At 41.3% G+C, this 16,091-nt stretch overlaps 1 non-coding gene across 1 annotated transcript; it reads left to right on the forward strand.

Moving 5' to 3' along the window:
- Positions 1–8,167: 8,167 nt before the first annotated feature.
- Positions 8,168–8,274, forward strand: LOC132537815 (U6 spliceosomal RNA). Its single transcript, XR_009549241.1, has one exon. It is a non-coding gene; the product is annotated as a U6 spliceosomal RNA (small nuclear RNA).
- Positions 8,275–16,091: the final 7,817 nt, after the last annotated feature.

Raw genomic sequence — 16,091 nt, forward strand, 5'->3', positions numbered from 1 at the left:
TGAAGTCACAGGTAGTGTTAGCACTTTGGATCCTGGCACCAGCTCTCTGAAGTTTCTAGTCACTTATTAAAATTGCCTTGCAAGAAATTTTTCCAAACCAGCTGCTGTGGGAGCAATCAAGTTCCCACCCCAATTCTGACAGAAGGCTTGGCCACCCCATCACATCTCCATGGGAAGAGTGAAACTGACAAACTAAAGGAGCAATTAAAAAAAAAAAATCTTGGCATGCAATGTAAGACTGGAAAATAATTTTCCTTTTTATTTGGACCAGAAAATTGCCTCAAGAATTGTAAACACCTGTAGGAGTGGCCCAGCTGCAAACCCTTTTCCCTCTTTCCCTCCTTTAGGGCTCATGTCTGTAAAACAGCTGAACTGTTTGCAGCCTCCCTGAGACTGTGCTCAGCTGTGTATGGCAAATTTTGAATTATGTACATTCAATTGAAAAACAAACAGGCAAACAAAAACCCAAAATGGAACCAAATAGGAAGACTTCAGAGTGTGAGAGAAGAATTTACAAGAATTGGCATTAAGCTACAATCCCAGTTTCATCCAAGGGTCAAGGGTTTGGAATCCTAAGAATCATATTTTGCAAAACTGAATGTGTCAATTTTAGAATAGTCATTCCTATAGCTCCAGTGGTGTAATTAGCGCACGGTTCTTATAAGAGAAGTCACTCAGCAGCTGGGGCCCTAATCAGGGAGTCCTGAGATTCCCAAATAGACTTGATGGGCCTAGAACTCAAATAAATCCCTCTCTCTATTGTTACTGGTCATCTCTATCAGGAACAACAAAATAGACCCCTTTGTGGGCCCCCATAGAACCTTGCCCTCAACTTGGATCAACAATGGTAGAGCATGTTCCATCCTCCAAAGGGAGGATGGACAACATGCTCTATGCTACACCTGAGGAAGATGGGTTGATACTGGGGCAGCTTGCAATGTTCCTACTCATGACCACAGAATGTGAGCTCAGATCTAGAGGGATGCAGAGGTCATACAGGCTCCTAAGCTAATTATGGGCCCCAGATCACATCAAATCGATGGGGTTTACAGTCAACAACATTTATACCCCTTTCCCATATTAGGGAGCTACTCTCTTCCCTGATCCAGCTTTCTGGTCCTTTTCCCAGCCATGATATCATCTCCCCAGACAATAATTAGGATCCACCTGCATATCAGATTTCAGGCTCAGGCAAAAAAAAGAAAAGAAAGAAAAAAAACACTAGTATAGCTACAGGCCCTTTGGAATATAACTAAAATATGCCTACTAGCTATCTACAAAATGGAGGACCCCTCCAACACTTCATCTGCACTATTCCAGCCTTTAGGTCTATGATTCTTCAACAATTTGTTTGGCTTTGTATGTTAACTCTCTTTTCAACCACCAGGTTCCAGATGCTAGCATGATGACAAACAGACTTCCCTGGACAGACAACCCCACCAATGTGACTTGGAGCTCTGTTTCCCCACAGCCCTTCCCCACTAGGGAAAGAGAGAGGAGAGAGAGGCAGGCTGAGAGTATGGATTGACCTGTCAACACACATGTTCAGCGGGGAAGCAATTACAGAAGCCAGACCTTCAACCTTCTGCACCCCACAATGACCTTGGGTCCTTACTCCCAGAGGTTTAAAGAATACGAAAGCTATTAGTGGAGGGGATGGTATACGGAGGTCTGGTGGTGGGAACTGTGTAAAGCTGTACCCTTCTTATCCTATAGTTTTGTCAATGTTTCCTTTTTTAAAAAAAAATATTTATTTATTTAATATTTAATTATTTATTCCCTTTTGTTGCCCTAGTTGTTTTACTGTTCTAGTCAATGTTTCCTTTTTATAAATAAAATATTAAAAAAAAATCCACAGCCTCAGGTGGGTGCCAGAACACGTGGTTGGGGAAACAGGAGTGGATTGGAAGACACAGTCAGTCGAAATGAAATCTCTGGGCCGACAGTGCTCGGCAACGACCTGTGCCATCTTGGACAGTAACACAGTTATCAGACTCCTCAGAAGAAAATAAATTGGAGCTTAATACCTCTCAAAAAAGAAAAAAAAAGTAAAGAAAGAAAGAGAAGTCACTCCTTTAGATCTTCTTGGGTTAACAGTTTTCAAATTCCTTACTTCACAGCAATTGTATATAACACAAAAAGGGTAAAGGAACAATTGTGCTAAGCATTCCCTGTAAACTAGTCAACCCTCTGTGGACCTATTAGTAAAGTTATAAATATAAACTTGCAAATTTTGTGACTAAGAGATTTCACATCTAGGAATTTTTATTATAGGTCTTATTGCATATGTTTCAACTCAGGAGAGAGAAAGAATCAGACATTACTCTGGTACATGTGCTGCCAGGGACTGAATTTTGGACCTCATGCTTGAGAGTCCAATGCTCTATCCACTGCACTACCTTCCCGGACTACCTGATAAATATATTTATAGTTATTCTGCCACTCTATGCCATAGTTCATGTAAACATGAGTGACTGAAAGCAACCTAATTGTTAATATATGACTAGCTGGATAAATCACAGTGCATGTCTACAATGAAATACTGTGCAGTCATCAGAATGAACAAGGGAGCTAATATTTAATGTACTTGTCGGGAAATTGTGAGGATGTGGTTGAGCTTGGCAGGGTTTGACCTGAGGAGTGCGTCTATCCTGTTAATCTCTCTACCGAGAGGTTGAGCAAGGAAGCACAGGAGTAACCCCAAAGGTGTGCCTCGACCTATCAAACTCCCTGTTTCACAAAGCACCCCACATTCCTGATATTATGGCCATTAGATAAAAAGAAAGGGGGAGAGAAGATAGACACCTGCAGACCTACTTCACTGCCTGTAAAGCGACTCCCCTGCTGGTGGGGACCCAGGGGCTCAAACTGGGATCCTTACGCCGGTCCTTGCGCTTAACCCACTGCACTACTGCTCAACTCATAGCTGTGTATTATTTTGTAAAACTCCTATTTGAGTTATATATGTGTTTATGTTAGTAATTGTGTAAAAACAATTTCCAAAAAAAATAAAAATTAAAATTAAAATTAAAAATTAAAAAAAAATAATTTCCAATCAAACAGGAAGGTACAAATGTTCTCTATTAAAATCTATGCCACAAACTTAAAGGCTTCAAACTCTGAAACATCTTTTTTTCCTTTTTGGATCTACTACATAATATTGTCGTCAATTCCCATCTGTTCCAATGATCTTATATTTCTTTTTTTTTTAATTTTTTTTAATATTTATTTTATTTATTTATTCCCTTTTGTTGCCCTTGTTGTTTTATTGTTGTAGTTATTATTGTTGTTGTCGTCGTTGTTGGATAGGACAGAGAGAAATGGAGAGAGGAGGGGAAGACAGAGAGGAGGAGAGAAAGACACCTGCAGACCTGCTTCACCGCTTGTGAAGCGACTCCCCTGCAGGTGGGGAGCCGGGGTTTGAACCGGGATCTTTATGCCGGTCCTTGTGCTTTGCGCCACCTGCGCTTAACCCGCTGCGCTACAGCCCGACTCCCATGATCTTATATTTCATGGTGACCGTCAGCCAAACTTTCCTAGTGTTATCCATTTTAAGATCATGCTTGCATGTTTTTCTTATTAGGAATCTGATCATTCCTTGCTATATGGTAGGTTCCTGAATTCTGACTAGATTACTTTTCCTTTAGTCTTAAGTTCAATTATTTTTTTCCACATGGAATTTGTGTAAGTATCGCACACTAACCATTTGTGCCAATGGAGCTTTCCATGTGGAATTTATCTCCCTAACACATGAAGAAACAAACTAATGGTCAAACTGCCTCACCAGTCCTCTGGATAGTTCTTACTTCTTCCTACTTTAATTCACTCTTTCCACTGGGACACTCTTCCTAACTATTGCATTGAGAAGGTATTTACAGGGGTGAGGGAAATAGCATCAGGGTTATGCAAACAGACTCTCATGCCTGAAGCTCCAAGGTCTCAGGTCAGTTTCCCCCACCACCATAGGCCAGAGCTGAGCAGTGATCTGGTAAGAAAAGAAAAAAAAAAAAATTATATTCCCCAACCTGTCAATTGTATCTCTGCTTCTGCTCAGTTTAGGAACTGTCAGGCAGCTCTATGATCAATCCCAACATTCCCAAAATCAAGCAATCAAAACATATTGTAACTTTGTCCCCCTTCTTTATATTGTATCTAGATGGAGGACTGAGGAGATAGCATATGGTTATGCAAAAGACTCTCATCACTAAGACTTTAAGGCCCGTGGTCCAATCCCCAGTGACAAAGCTGAGCAGTGCTCTGGTCTCTCTCTTTCTGTGTAGCTTCCCTGGTCTCTCTCTAATAAAATAAGATAAATTATAATTTTTAAAGGTGTATTAGTAATATAATTGATTTACAAAATTATAAGATAACAGAGGTATAATTTCACACCATTCCCATCACCAGAGTTCTTTGTCTGCATTCCCTCCATTGGAAACTGCATTAGTTCTCCCAAGATCACAGATATGGGTTGACTACTATTTTTATAACAATCTATTTATATTTATATATATTTGCCCTTTTTTTCATTTTGAGGCCCTTGTTATTGCTGTTGTTGTTGGATATGACAGAGAAATTGAGAGAGGCAATAAATAAAGATAATAATAATAATAAAAATTTTCAAAAAGGGTTGCCTGATGGTGGTGCACCTGGTTGGGTGCACATGTTACAGTGCACAAGGACCTGGGTTCCAGTCCCTGGTCTCCACCTGCAAGGGGAAAGCTTTGCAAGTGGTGTTGCAGGTGTCTCTCACCTTTACTATCTCCCACTTCCCTCTTGATTTCTGGCTGTCTCTACCCAATAAATAAAGATAATTAAAAAAAAATTTTACACTTATTTATTTTTGTTGTGATTGATGTCATCATTGTTAGATAGGACAGAGAGAAATGGAGAGAGGAGGGGAAGAGAAAGATAGCTAGACATCTGCCGACCTGCTTCACCACCTGTGAAGCGACTCCCCTGCAGGTGGGGAGCCGGGGGCTCGAACCAGGATCCTTACACCGGTCCTTGTGCTTTGTGCCATGTGCACTTAACCCACTGCGCTACTGCCCGGCCCCATTATTTGTCCATTTTTCTAAGGTCCTGTTTTCTAAAATTCCTCTCTAAGTAACACATACTACTTCTGAGTGTCCTCCTGCACCCCCTCTCCTTCCCCCCCTTTTCTTCTCTCTGGGTCCTGAGGGAATTGGAGTTCAGAACCCTCTGGTCATCTTCCCCTAAGACTTACCCCTCTGGAAGTATGAACCAAAATAATTTATGGAGTGCAGAAGGTGGAAGGTCTGGCTTCTGTAATTGCTTCTCTTCTGGACATGGGCATTGGTGGGTGGATCCATTACCCCAAGCATGTTTCTTTTTTCCTAGTATATATATTTTTAAAAGTTATTACTTTTATTTTATTTTATTTTATTTCTTTATTGGGGAATTAATGTTTTACATTCAACAGTATATACAATAGTTTGTACATGCATAACATTATTTTATTTTATTTTATTTTACCAGAGCACTGTTCAGCTCTGGCTTATGGTGGTACAGGGGATTGAACCTGGGACTTTGGAGCCTCAGACATGAAAGTCTCTTTGCATAACCATTATGCTATCTACTCCTGCCCCCCAATTTTCTTTTCTTTCTTAAGTAACATTCAAAAAGACTATGCCTTCCATTCTGTTTCACTGCCTTCACTCTGGTAAAGCTAGTGATGGGAGAAGTAGCCCTGTTGGCGAGACCTATGTGGTGTGAGGGTGCAAAGAAAATCATGGCAAACCCCTTTAGTTCCTTCTTGAGTTTGGTTTGTAATCTGTGTCAGACATGTTAGCAAATAGAAATTCTATTAAATAATGTTTGTGGAAGGGGGTGGCTACAGTGTATTCAAGTCTTGTTTTTGGCTGGTGAGGGGGTAAACTTTAGAATGAGGTAAGGGGAACTGGAACACAGAGAAAGTTGTCACTTGACAGTGAGGGAACGACTTCATATAACAGGTACTTGCTTATGGATGTATACTCATCCATTTTTTTTAAAGCTATTTATATTTATTAGAGAGTGAAACTAGAGCCCCACTTAGCACTGGCTAATGGTGGTGCAGGAGATTGAACCTGAGACCTCTAGTGCCTCAGAATATGCAAATTTTATGTTCTAAGACATTAAGCTTCCTCCCCACCCCTACTATGACTTAAAATATGTTTCTAGCTTGATTTTGAAAACATTCCTAAATCTAGGTAGTCTGTATTTTCATTTATTTTTTGACCACAGCACTGTTCAATTCTGGTTTATGGTGGTACCAGGGACTGAATTTGGAACTTTGGAACTTCAGACATGAAAGTCTTTTTGCATAAGCACTATTCTACCTCCTCACCCAGTGCCCAGTCTGATTTTTAAAATAATGGTAACAGTTTTCCTAAAAATCCACAGTGTCTTGATTAGTCTTAGATCCCCTATATCAAGGTGAAAAGTATTGGGAAGGTCTACTATGTGCATTTGAGGGAAAAAATTGACCCTTTGGGGGGAAATGTTGCACAGTAACAAGGAACTTAAACTTCTCATTAACAACTAGAAAAGACCTGAAGGCACTGCGCTTGGAAGTGGATCTTAACCTAGTGAGAGAACCATTATCCCAAAAGAATGGGCTTACCTCACATGGTTCTCTACCATAAGCCAGAACTGAACAGTGCTTTTGGGGGGGGGGGTTTGGGTGGGGGTGGAGGGAGAAAGAACATAGTGGTTATACAAAAGACTTTTATGGGGCAGGGGTAGATAGCATAATGGTTATGCAAACAGTCTCATGCCGGAGGCTCCAAAGTCCCAGGTTCAGTCCCCCCATCACCATAAACCAGAATTGAGCAGTGCTCTGGTTAAAGGGGGGGGGGGGGGGAGAAGACTTGGGGAGAAGACTTTATGTTTGAGGTTCCAGGTTCAGTCCCTAACACCACAATAATCGAGGCCCATCTTAGGGGTGCACCTGGGTGAGTACACATATCATAGTGCTCAAGGATCCAAGTTCAAACTCCTGATCCTCACTTGCAGGGGGAAGCTTCATGATCGATAAAACAGTGCTGCAGGTGTTTTTCTCTTGCACTCTTTCCTGTCATTTTTTTTTTTTTTGGTCTCTAATCAAAAATTAAAAAACATTTTAAAAATTAAAGAAAAAAAAACCCCAAAACCCAAAACTCTTAGCACCCTGTTTGCAAGAGTTTAAGAGTTAGCTCTCTGTTTTTTCAAGGGACAATTAATCTAGAAGACCATAAAAGGGGTTGAAAATCTTTGGGGAAAACTAGAGAACCCACCTCTTGGTTTTCCGTCTTGGTTTAAATGATCCTCTCAACAACAAAAGCACAGAGGCAAATGTGAGCAGTGCTCAGACCCCTATAGCTCCTTGGACTGCACTGATGGAGTCTTTTTCTTCATTGAGAAAGCTTGTATTTGAAAAAAAAGAAGAAGGAGGAGGAGGAGAAGGAGAAGGAGAAGGAGAAGGAGAAGGAGAAGGAGAAAAAGAAAAAAGAAAAGAAGAAAAAGGAAAAGAAGAAGAAGAAGAAGAAGGAGAAGGAGAAGGAGAAGGAGAAGGAGAAGGAGAAGGAGAAGAAGGAGAAGAAAAAGCCTGTGTGACAGATTATGACTGTCTCTGCCAAGAGGCGAAAGGCCCACCTTGGGCTTCTGTATTTCTGCTTTGAGATGACTGTATCCTTGGCTGACAATGGAGGATCTTCACAAGGGTCTTCCTTACAAGTGGCCTTGAGTCAAGTCACCTGCAAAACATGGACAGATTCCTGACCCACAGAAACTGGGGGAGGATTTTTTGTTTAAGTTGCTATGATTTGAAGCAATTCCTTCATCCTTATTGTTGTTGTTGTTATTAATCTATGCATTAATGATAGAAAGTGAAGGAACCAGAACATCATTCTGGCAGATGCAGTGCTAGAGGTTACATAGGAATCTTTGGCTTCTCTCTGTCTCATGTGAAACTTTCTCTTAAATATAATCAATAAAATAAAATCTTTTTAAAAAAGTAAAGAAAAGGATAAGAGAGATAAGAGGACCACTCAACTCTGGCATTTGTTAGTACAGTGAATTGAACCTAGAATCGCTGGAGCCTTCAGCTTGCAAGTTCCATGAACTACTACTACTGCCATCTCCCTGGTCTGATCTGGAGTGATCAGTTACACAGAATCAGATCACCCATGTGCTTGCTTTGGCAGCACATATACTAAAATTGGAACGATACAGAGAAGATTAGCATGGCCCCTGCGCAATGATGACACGCAAATTCGTGAAGTGTTCAATATTTTTATTTTATTTTATTTTATTTATTTTTTATTTCTTTATTGGGGAATTAATGTTTTACATTCAACAGTAAATACAATAGTTTGTACATGCATAACATTCCCCAGATTCCCATTTAACAATACAACCCCCACTATGTCATTTATCATCCTTCATGGACCTGTATTCTCCCCACCCACCAACCCCAGAGTGTTTTACTTGGGTGCAATATGCCAATTCCATTTTAGGTTCTATTTGTGTTTTCTTTTCTGATCTTGTTTTTCAACTTCGGCCTGAGAGTGAGATCATCCCATATTCATCCATCTGTTTCTGAATTATTTCACTTAACATGAGTTTTTTCAAGGTCCATCCAAGATCGGCTGAAAACAATGAAGTCACCATTTTTTACAGTTGAGTAGTATTCCATTGTGTGTATATATACCACAACTTGCTCAGCCACTCATCTGTGTTGGACACCTGGGTTGCTTCCAGGTTTTGGCTATTACAAATTGTGCTGCTAAGAACATATGTGTACACAGATCTTTTTGGATGGATGTGTTGAGTTCCTTAGGGTATATCCCCAGGAGAGGAATTGCAGGGTCATAGGGTAGGTCCATTTCTAGCCTTCTGAGAGTTCTCCAGACTGTTCTCCACAGAGGTTGGACCAAATGACATTCCCACCAGCAGTGTAGGAGGGTTCCTTTGACCCCACACCCTCTCCAGCATTTGCTGCTGTTACCTTTTCTGATGTATGTAAAGCATTAATTCCCCAATAAAGAAATAAATTATTCAAAAAAATAGGTGAATTCAGGCCATTGACATTTATTGATATCAAAGATTGAAGATATTTTAATGCCATTCTTGTAGAGTTTTAGTGTGTTTTGATATATGTCCTATTTGTGGTGGTCTGGTTGTTTATAGGAGACCTTTCAGAACTTCCTTCAGGGCAGGCTTGGTGATGGTTGCTTCCTTCAACTGTTGCTTGTCTGAGAAGGTTTGGATGCCTCCATCTAGTCTGAATGACAGTCTAGCAGGATATAGTATTCTTGGCTGAAAGCCTTTCTCATTGAGCACTCGATAGATATCTTGCCATTCTCTTCTGGCCTGTAGTGTTTGCATGGAGAAGTCTGCTGCTAATCTTATGGGTTTTCCTTTGTAGGTGACTCTTTGTTTTTCTCTTGCAGCCTTGAGGATCCTTTCTTTATCCTTATTCCTTTCCATTCTAAGTATGACATGTCTTGGTGTCTTTAGGTCTGGGTTAATTCTGTTTGGGACCCTCTGGGCTTCTTGAATCTTTATGTCTTTGATGTTGTCTAGACTAGAGAAGTTTTCAGCTACTATGGCCTGGAGAATGCTTTCTTCCTCTCCTTCTTTCTCTGGTATGCCAATAATGCATATATTGTTTCTTTTGAAGTCATCCCATAGGACTCTGTTGTTGTTTTCAGCATCTCTTAATCTCTTTTTGAGATCTCTTACTTCTTTTTTAGTTGTCTCTAATTCATCCTCAATCTTGCTAATTCTGTTTTCAGCCTCATAGATTCTATTCTCTCTGCCCTCTACTGTTTTCTGGAGTTCATCTTTTTTGTTGCCCTGCTCTGATACTGTTTTAGCTTGTTCAGCTAGTTGCCTTCTTAGCTCAGCGATTTCAGCTTTCAGCTCTCTAATAACCATGAGATAATTAGTATTTTCTTCCATATTCTCATTTGTTGTTCCTGCATTTCTGATTACAATTTTTTCAAATTCTTTACTCACTCCTGTTATTATTTCCTTAGCTAATGTTTGGATGTTGAACTTGTTATTTTGTGCTTCACCCTCTGGAGGACTTTTATCTGGACTCTTGTCCTGGTTCGATTCTCCAACATTTTTTCTTGTTGTTTTAACCATTTTATATATTATGTTATGAGTTCTCTTTATCAGTACTTTTCAAATTATTGATCACTATTGCCTGGATTGACTTGTGTCTAAGTAAGTTAATTAAAGGGTTCACAGTGGTGGAAGTTAACAGTTATTTCAATCCCTGAGTTGCAGGTCAGTGGTTTAAAAGCCTCTTTCTTTTTTTGTTTTTCCTTCCCTGTAGGCTATGGAAGCCTGAAGGCTTTTAAACTATCAATAGGCTTCTTAGCTTATTCATTGACTCCTGACCAAGAGATAAAGCAGGGTGTGGCAGAGATAATCCAGTGGTTATGCAAAGAGACTTTCACAGCCCCTCAGCTATGCCACTGAGGTATAGGTCTTCTCCTGAGTTTACTGGTTAGAGCTCTTTCCCCTGGTGTCTCTTCCTGTCACTGCTCCAGATTCAGTGATTTACTGGGTTCCTGTGGTCATTCTAGTCCTGTCTTGTTTCGGTCCTGGGTGGTCTCCTTTGGTATTCCTAGTTGATCCGGGAGAGGAGAGGAGAGAAGAGGAGAGGAGAGGAGAGGAGAGAAAGCGATCTGCTGCTTGTAGCTCCGCCTCCGGAAGTCCGAGACCATATATATATTTTTTATAAAATAATTTATTTACTTATGAGAAAGATAGGAGAGAAAGAACTAGCCAGCACTCTGGTACATGTGCTGCCAGGGATCGAACTCAGGATCTCATGCTTGAGAGTCTAGTGCCTTAGCCACTGCACCACTTCCTGGACCACAAGCGTTCCATATTTTTATGATGTTTTAGATGGAGGTGATTCTTTGTCAGTTTATGCTGGTTCCAGTGTTGGAAGATGGAGGCCCAAGCCAACATTACATTGTTCTCAGCATGGGCAATTTACGGGAATAAGAAAGGAACCAGGTGGAACAGTTTCTCGGAGAAATGAGGCGAAGGAATGTAGTTTGGAAAACAGGTAGTTACTGAAACTTACATTAAACTGATGGGAAGTTAGAATATTTTCTTAGAAACCCCCTGCCTTGACGGGAACTGTATAATGTTTGCTCAAAATTACTGCTTGCTCAATGTGCTTAGAAGTTCCTATAAATGCCCCCACACCTATGGACATCTAATCTTTGACAAAGGGGCCCAGACTATTACATGGGGAAAGCAGAGTCTCTTCAACAAATGGTGTTGGAAACAATGGGTTGAAACATGCAGAAGAATGAAACTGAATCACTCTATTTCACCAAATACAAAAGTAAATTCCAAGTGGATCAAGGACTTGGATGTTAGACCACAAACTATCAGATACTTAGAGAAAAAAAATTGGCAGAACTCTTTTCCGCATAAATTTTAAAGACATCTTCAATGAAACGAATCCAATTACAAGGAAGACTAAGGCAAGTATAAACCTATGGGACTACATCAAATTAAAAAGCTTCTTCACAGCAAAAGAAACCACTACCCAAACCAAGAGACCCCTCACAGAATGGGAGAAGATCTTTACATGCCATACATCAGATAAGAGTTTAATAACCAACAAATATAAAGAGCTTGCCAAACTCAACAACAAGACAACAAATAACCCCATCCAAAAATGGGGGAAGAGATCCAAACAGAAGAGATCCAAAAGGCCGAGAAACACATGAAAAAATGCTCCAAGTCTTTGATTGTCAGAGAAATGCAAATCAAGACAACAATGAGATATCACTTCACTCCTGTGAGAATGTCATACATCAGAAAAGGTAACAGCAGCAAATGCTGGAGAGGGTGTGGGGTCAAAGGAACCCTCCTACACTGCTGGTGGGAATGTCAATTGGTCCAACCTCTGTGGAGAACAGTCTGGAGAACTCTCAGAAGGCTAGAAATGGACCTACCCTATGACCCTGCAATTCCTCTCCTGGGGATATACCCTAAGGAACTCAACACATCCATCCAAAAAGATCTGTGTACACATATGTTCTTAGCAGCACAATTTGTAATAGCCAAAACCTGGAAGCAACCCAGGTGTCCAACAGCAGATGAGTGGCTGAGCAAGTTGTGGTATATATACACACAATGGAATACTACTCAGCTGTAAAAAATGGTGACTTCACTGTTTTCAGCCGATCTTGGATGGACCTTGAAAAACTCATGTTAAGTGAAATAATTCAGAAACAGATGGATGAATATGGGATGATCTCACTCTCAGGCCGAAGTTGAAAAACAAGATTAGAAAAGAAAACACAAGTAGAACCTGAAATGGAATTGGCATATTGCACCCAAGTAAAAGATTCTGGGGTGGGTGGGTGTGGAGAATACAGGTCCAAGGAGGATTCAGAGGACCTTGTCGTTTTCGATGGGTTATGTTGTTTTCGCCGGGCTGGCTTCATGGGCGGGTAACAGACGACCAGGGACTCATAGTTGAGCTATAGGCAGTATCTCTTTATTCATGCAGGACGCAGCACAATCTAAGCCGAGCTAAGCTAAACTCAAGGTAAAGTACAGTACTACTCACAATGCTGTCTTTATATATACTTGCCAAGTAAGGTGGAAACAGGATGTGACATAGAGAGGGTGGAGAGAAAAGTGACTGGTGAAAATCAGAGTGTGACAAAGAAGGGATCAGGGTGTGACAAGGAGGGGGTGGAGCAGGGAGAATCCTATCACTGAACCACAAATGCCCTGGAGGGAGGTGGAACTTGTTAACAGTGGTTATGTAAATAGAATAGTGTTAAGCAGGGGGGATTTAAACCAAATGAAACAGAAGGGGTCTCATGCATACCAACAGGACCTAGTGGGGGTTGTATTGTTATATGGGAATCTGGGGAATGTTATGCATGTATGAACCATTGAACTTACTGTTGAATGTAAAACATTAATTCCCCAATAAAAAAAATAGAAAAAAAAAAAAAGAAAAAAAAAAGCTATTCCTATAAATGAAGCTCAGTAGTTGGGGTCTGGGTCGTAGGCACCTGGAGCAGCTGAGTCTGTGTCAGTGACAGGGCCTGACCCTAGCCTGGGCTAGAAATAAAACTCCTCTGCGTTTGCATACCCAATCTTGTCTCTTGGTGGTCTGTTGGGAAGCCCACCCGGCACAACACCAGTCCTTCTAATTGTTCATACCTGCTATAATACTCATTATATTAACCCTTCTACAAGGTGGAGTGGGGGGTGGGTGGGGGTGGTAACAGTAGTTCATTGTGTCCTCAAGATAAAGTGTTAGTGGAAAAACATATAAATGTTCTTTAGTTACAAAAAAAAAAAAAAGAAAGAAAAGAAAAAGAATCAGATCACCCACTGTGTGGGCTTCAGTTGGAGTTGGTAATGGGGTACCTGGAAAAATGCTCCATTCCTCTGGGTTCTTAAACTGACCGAGTAATGCAAACAACATGAGGTATGTCAACAAATGAATAAAAACAATAATGTGCACAGAGGAGTGACATGTTAGCCACCCTCATCTGGAATGGGGGTAAGGGGAGAGAATTTATATTCAAAATAGTGTCTTCACGGAGTTGGAGAGGAGGTGTCAGACAGAAAGGGGGCTTAGGGAGTAACAATCACTTTCTTTTACATCTGAAAAAGACTGTGAAATGGTGCTTTCTATAGTAAGGGAGGAGATTAATGAATCTAGTGGTGGCGGTGGAGTGGGGTGGGGGTGGTGAGGCTGTATTTGCCTCAGCTTCTAATAGGTTGAACAACAAAGAGGAGCTTCCTTGAAAACACCAGCTCTGAGAAGCTTAGAGAAACAGAGCAACCGAGAAACAAATGGTCTATTTATATGACATTCTCAAGCTTAACTCAGCCTCCAACATGGGTGTTTTTTTTTTTTAATTATTTATTATTAGACAGAGACAGAGAAATTGAGAGAAGAGAAGGAGAAAGAGACAGAGAGACCCCTGCAACCCTGCTTCAGCACTCATGCAGTTTTATCCCTGCAGGTAGGGACCAGGGGCTTGAACCTAGGTTCTTGTGCACTGTAATGTGTGAGCTTAGCCAGATGCGCCACCGCCTGGCTCCCTGTTTTAGTATTTTATTTATTTTTTTAAGATAGACACCTGCAGACTTGCTTAACCGCCTGTTAAGCGACTCCCCTGCAGGTGGGAAGCCCGGGTCTCCAAAGGGATCCTTACACTGGTCCCTGCGCTTTAAGCCACTTGCACTTAACCTGCTGCGCTACCACCAGACTCCCCTGTTTTGGTATTTTTAAGAATATATTTTGAGTGTCAGGCGGTAGCGCAGCTGGTTAAAACGCATGTGGCGCAAAGAGCAAGGACTGGAGTAAAGATCCCAGTTCGAGCCCCTGGCTCACCAGCTGCAGGGGAGTCACTTCACAGGTGGTGAAGCAGGTCTGCAGGTGTCTGTCTTTCCCCCTCTCTATCTTCCCCTCCTCTCTCCATTTCTCTCTGTCCTGTCCAAACGTGATAACATCAATAACAACAACAGTAATAACTACAGCAATAAAACAAGAACAACAAAAGGGAATAAATAAGTATTTTTAAAAAAGAATATATTTTATTTGTTTTAGTTTAATGTGAGAGAGATAATGAAAGAGATCAGAGAACTGTTCAGCTCTGGTTTATGGTGGTTGTGGGGGGATTGAACCTGGGACTTTGGATCCTCAGACAAGGAAGCCTTTTTGTATAACTATTATGCTATCCTCACCATCACCCTGCCCCATAGGTATTAATGGGAATAAAACATGGTTGTTTAAGCCACTAAATTTGTGATGTTGTTACAATGCCAGCAGAGAAGTTAATAATGTCACTAATTCTAAGGATATGCCATTTCAGGGCACCTACATGAACGCAGGAATTGCAGGCGATTCTATTTACACTCCACCCTCCATAGCCTCTCTTTCCTGCACATATTTAAATAAATAAACACATATTTTTTTTGAGTACTTTCTAAAGTCTGGGTACTATTCTAAGTCTTTTGACTACATAAGGCAGTAAACAAGACAAAATGCCCTCTTGTCTTCAGTGGAAGGAAGAGAGACCATACATACACAAATGAAGAAATAAAAACCCCAAAGACAGCTGTATGTTTTGCTTTGGGCTCAATCGTCTCTCAACCAGGATAACCTCACAACCTTGGAGTTACATCCTCATGAAAGAAATCCTTGTCCTCTTGCAACATGTGTCAGACCATGGGTGAGGTGTGTGAGACACCTTCTCTCTGGCAACACTCTCAGTTCCACTAGTACATTCCTCACACCACAGTCATTTTCTTTCCCTCCTCCTCTCCTCCTCCTCCATCTACTCTTTCTGTCTCTGTTTCCTGTCTCTTTTCTCATTGCCCCTGGGGCTTTATCACTCTGGTCAGATTCTTTTCAGAGAGATAGAGACAGAAGGAGAGAGGGAAAGACACTACAGCACTGAAGCTTTTCTTGGTATTGTGGTGGCTGAACTCAGACATTGTTGAGTCTGTGGCAAAGCAGTAACCCTCTCAGGCCCACACAGTAATTTTCTGAACTTTGTGCCTGAGAGAATAAGGCCAAACTTCCTTCCCAGTCTGGCACCCAAGGTCCTCCATGCATTGGTCCCTGTACTCTACTCCAGCCTCATTAGAACCTTCTCCTCCCTCCAGCCTGGTTGACTCCTCAATATGCCTCAGATCTAAACCTTTGCCTTCTAGGCCTTTGCCTGGTTGTTCACCTGTGTGCGATATCCTTCCACATTTCACTCCCTGAAAACTCTTTCAGAACCTCCGTGGGTTGGCTTTCCATGGTACTTGGGGACGTGCCCAAACTCAGCTTGCCCTGTATGCTATATGCCATCTGTCTTCTTTACTCAGTGCCATGTTCCTTGGGACTGGAACTGTGCACCTTTGTCACCTTGGAAATAGTAGGGAACCTTTGCACCTTCTCAGATCCCCAGCACACAGTCAGTTCTCATAAGCTCAGCAGAAAAATTGAGGGTGAGGAAAGATGTTTTACAAATCCAAGCACAAGAGACAAGAGAAAGAAGCCATTCATGGGAATCAAGTGTGCCTCTGGAGAATGTGAAATTTCAGAC

The sequence above is a fragment of the Erinaceus europaeus genome, chromosome 3 (assembly GCF_950295315.1).
Source record: "Erinaceus europaeus chromosome 3, mEriEur2.1, whole genome shotgun sequence".
Lineage (NCBI taxonomy): Eukaryota > Metazoa > Chordata > Mammalia > Eulipotyphla > Erinaceidae > Erinaceus > Erinaceus europaeus.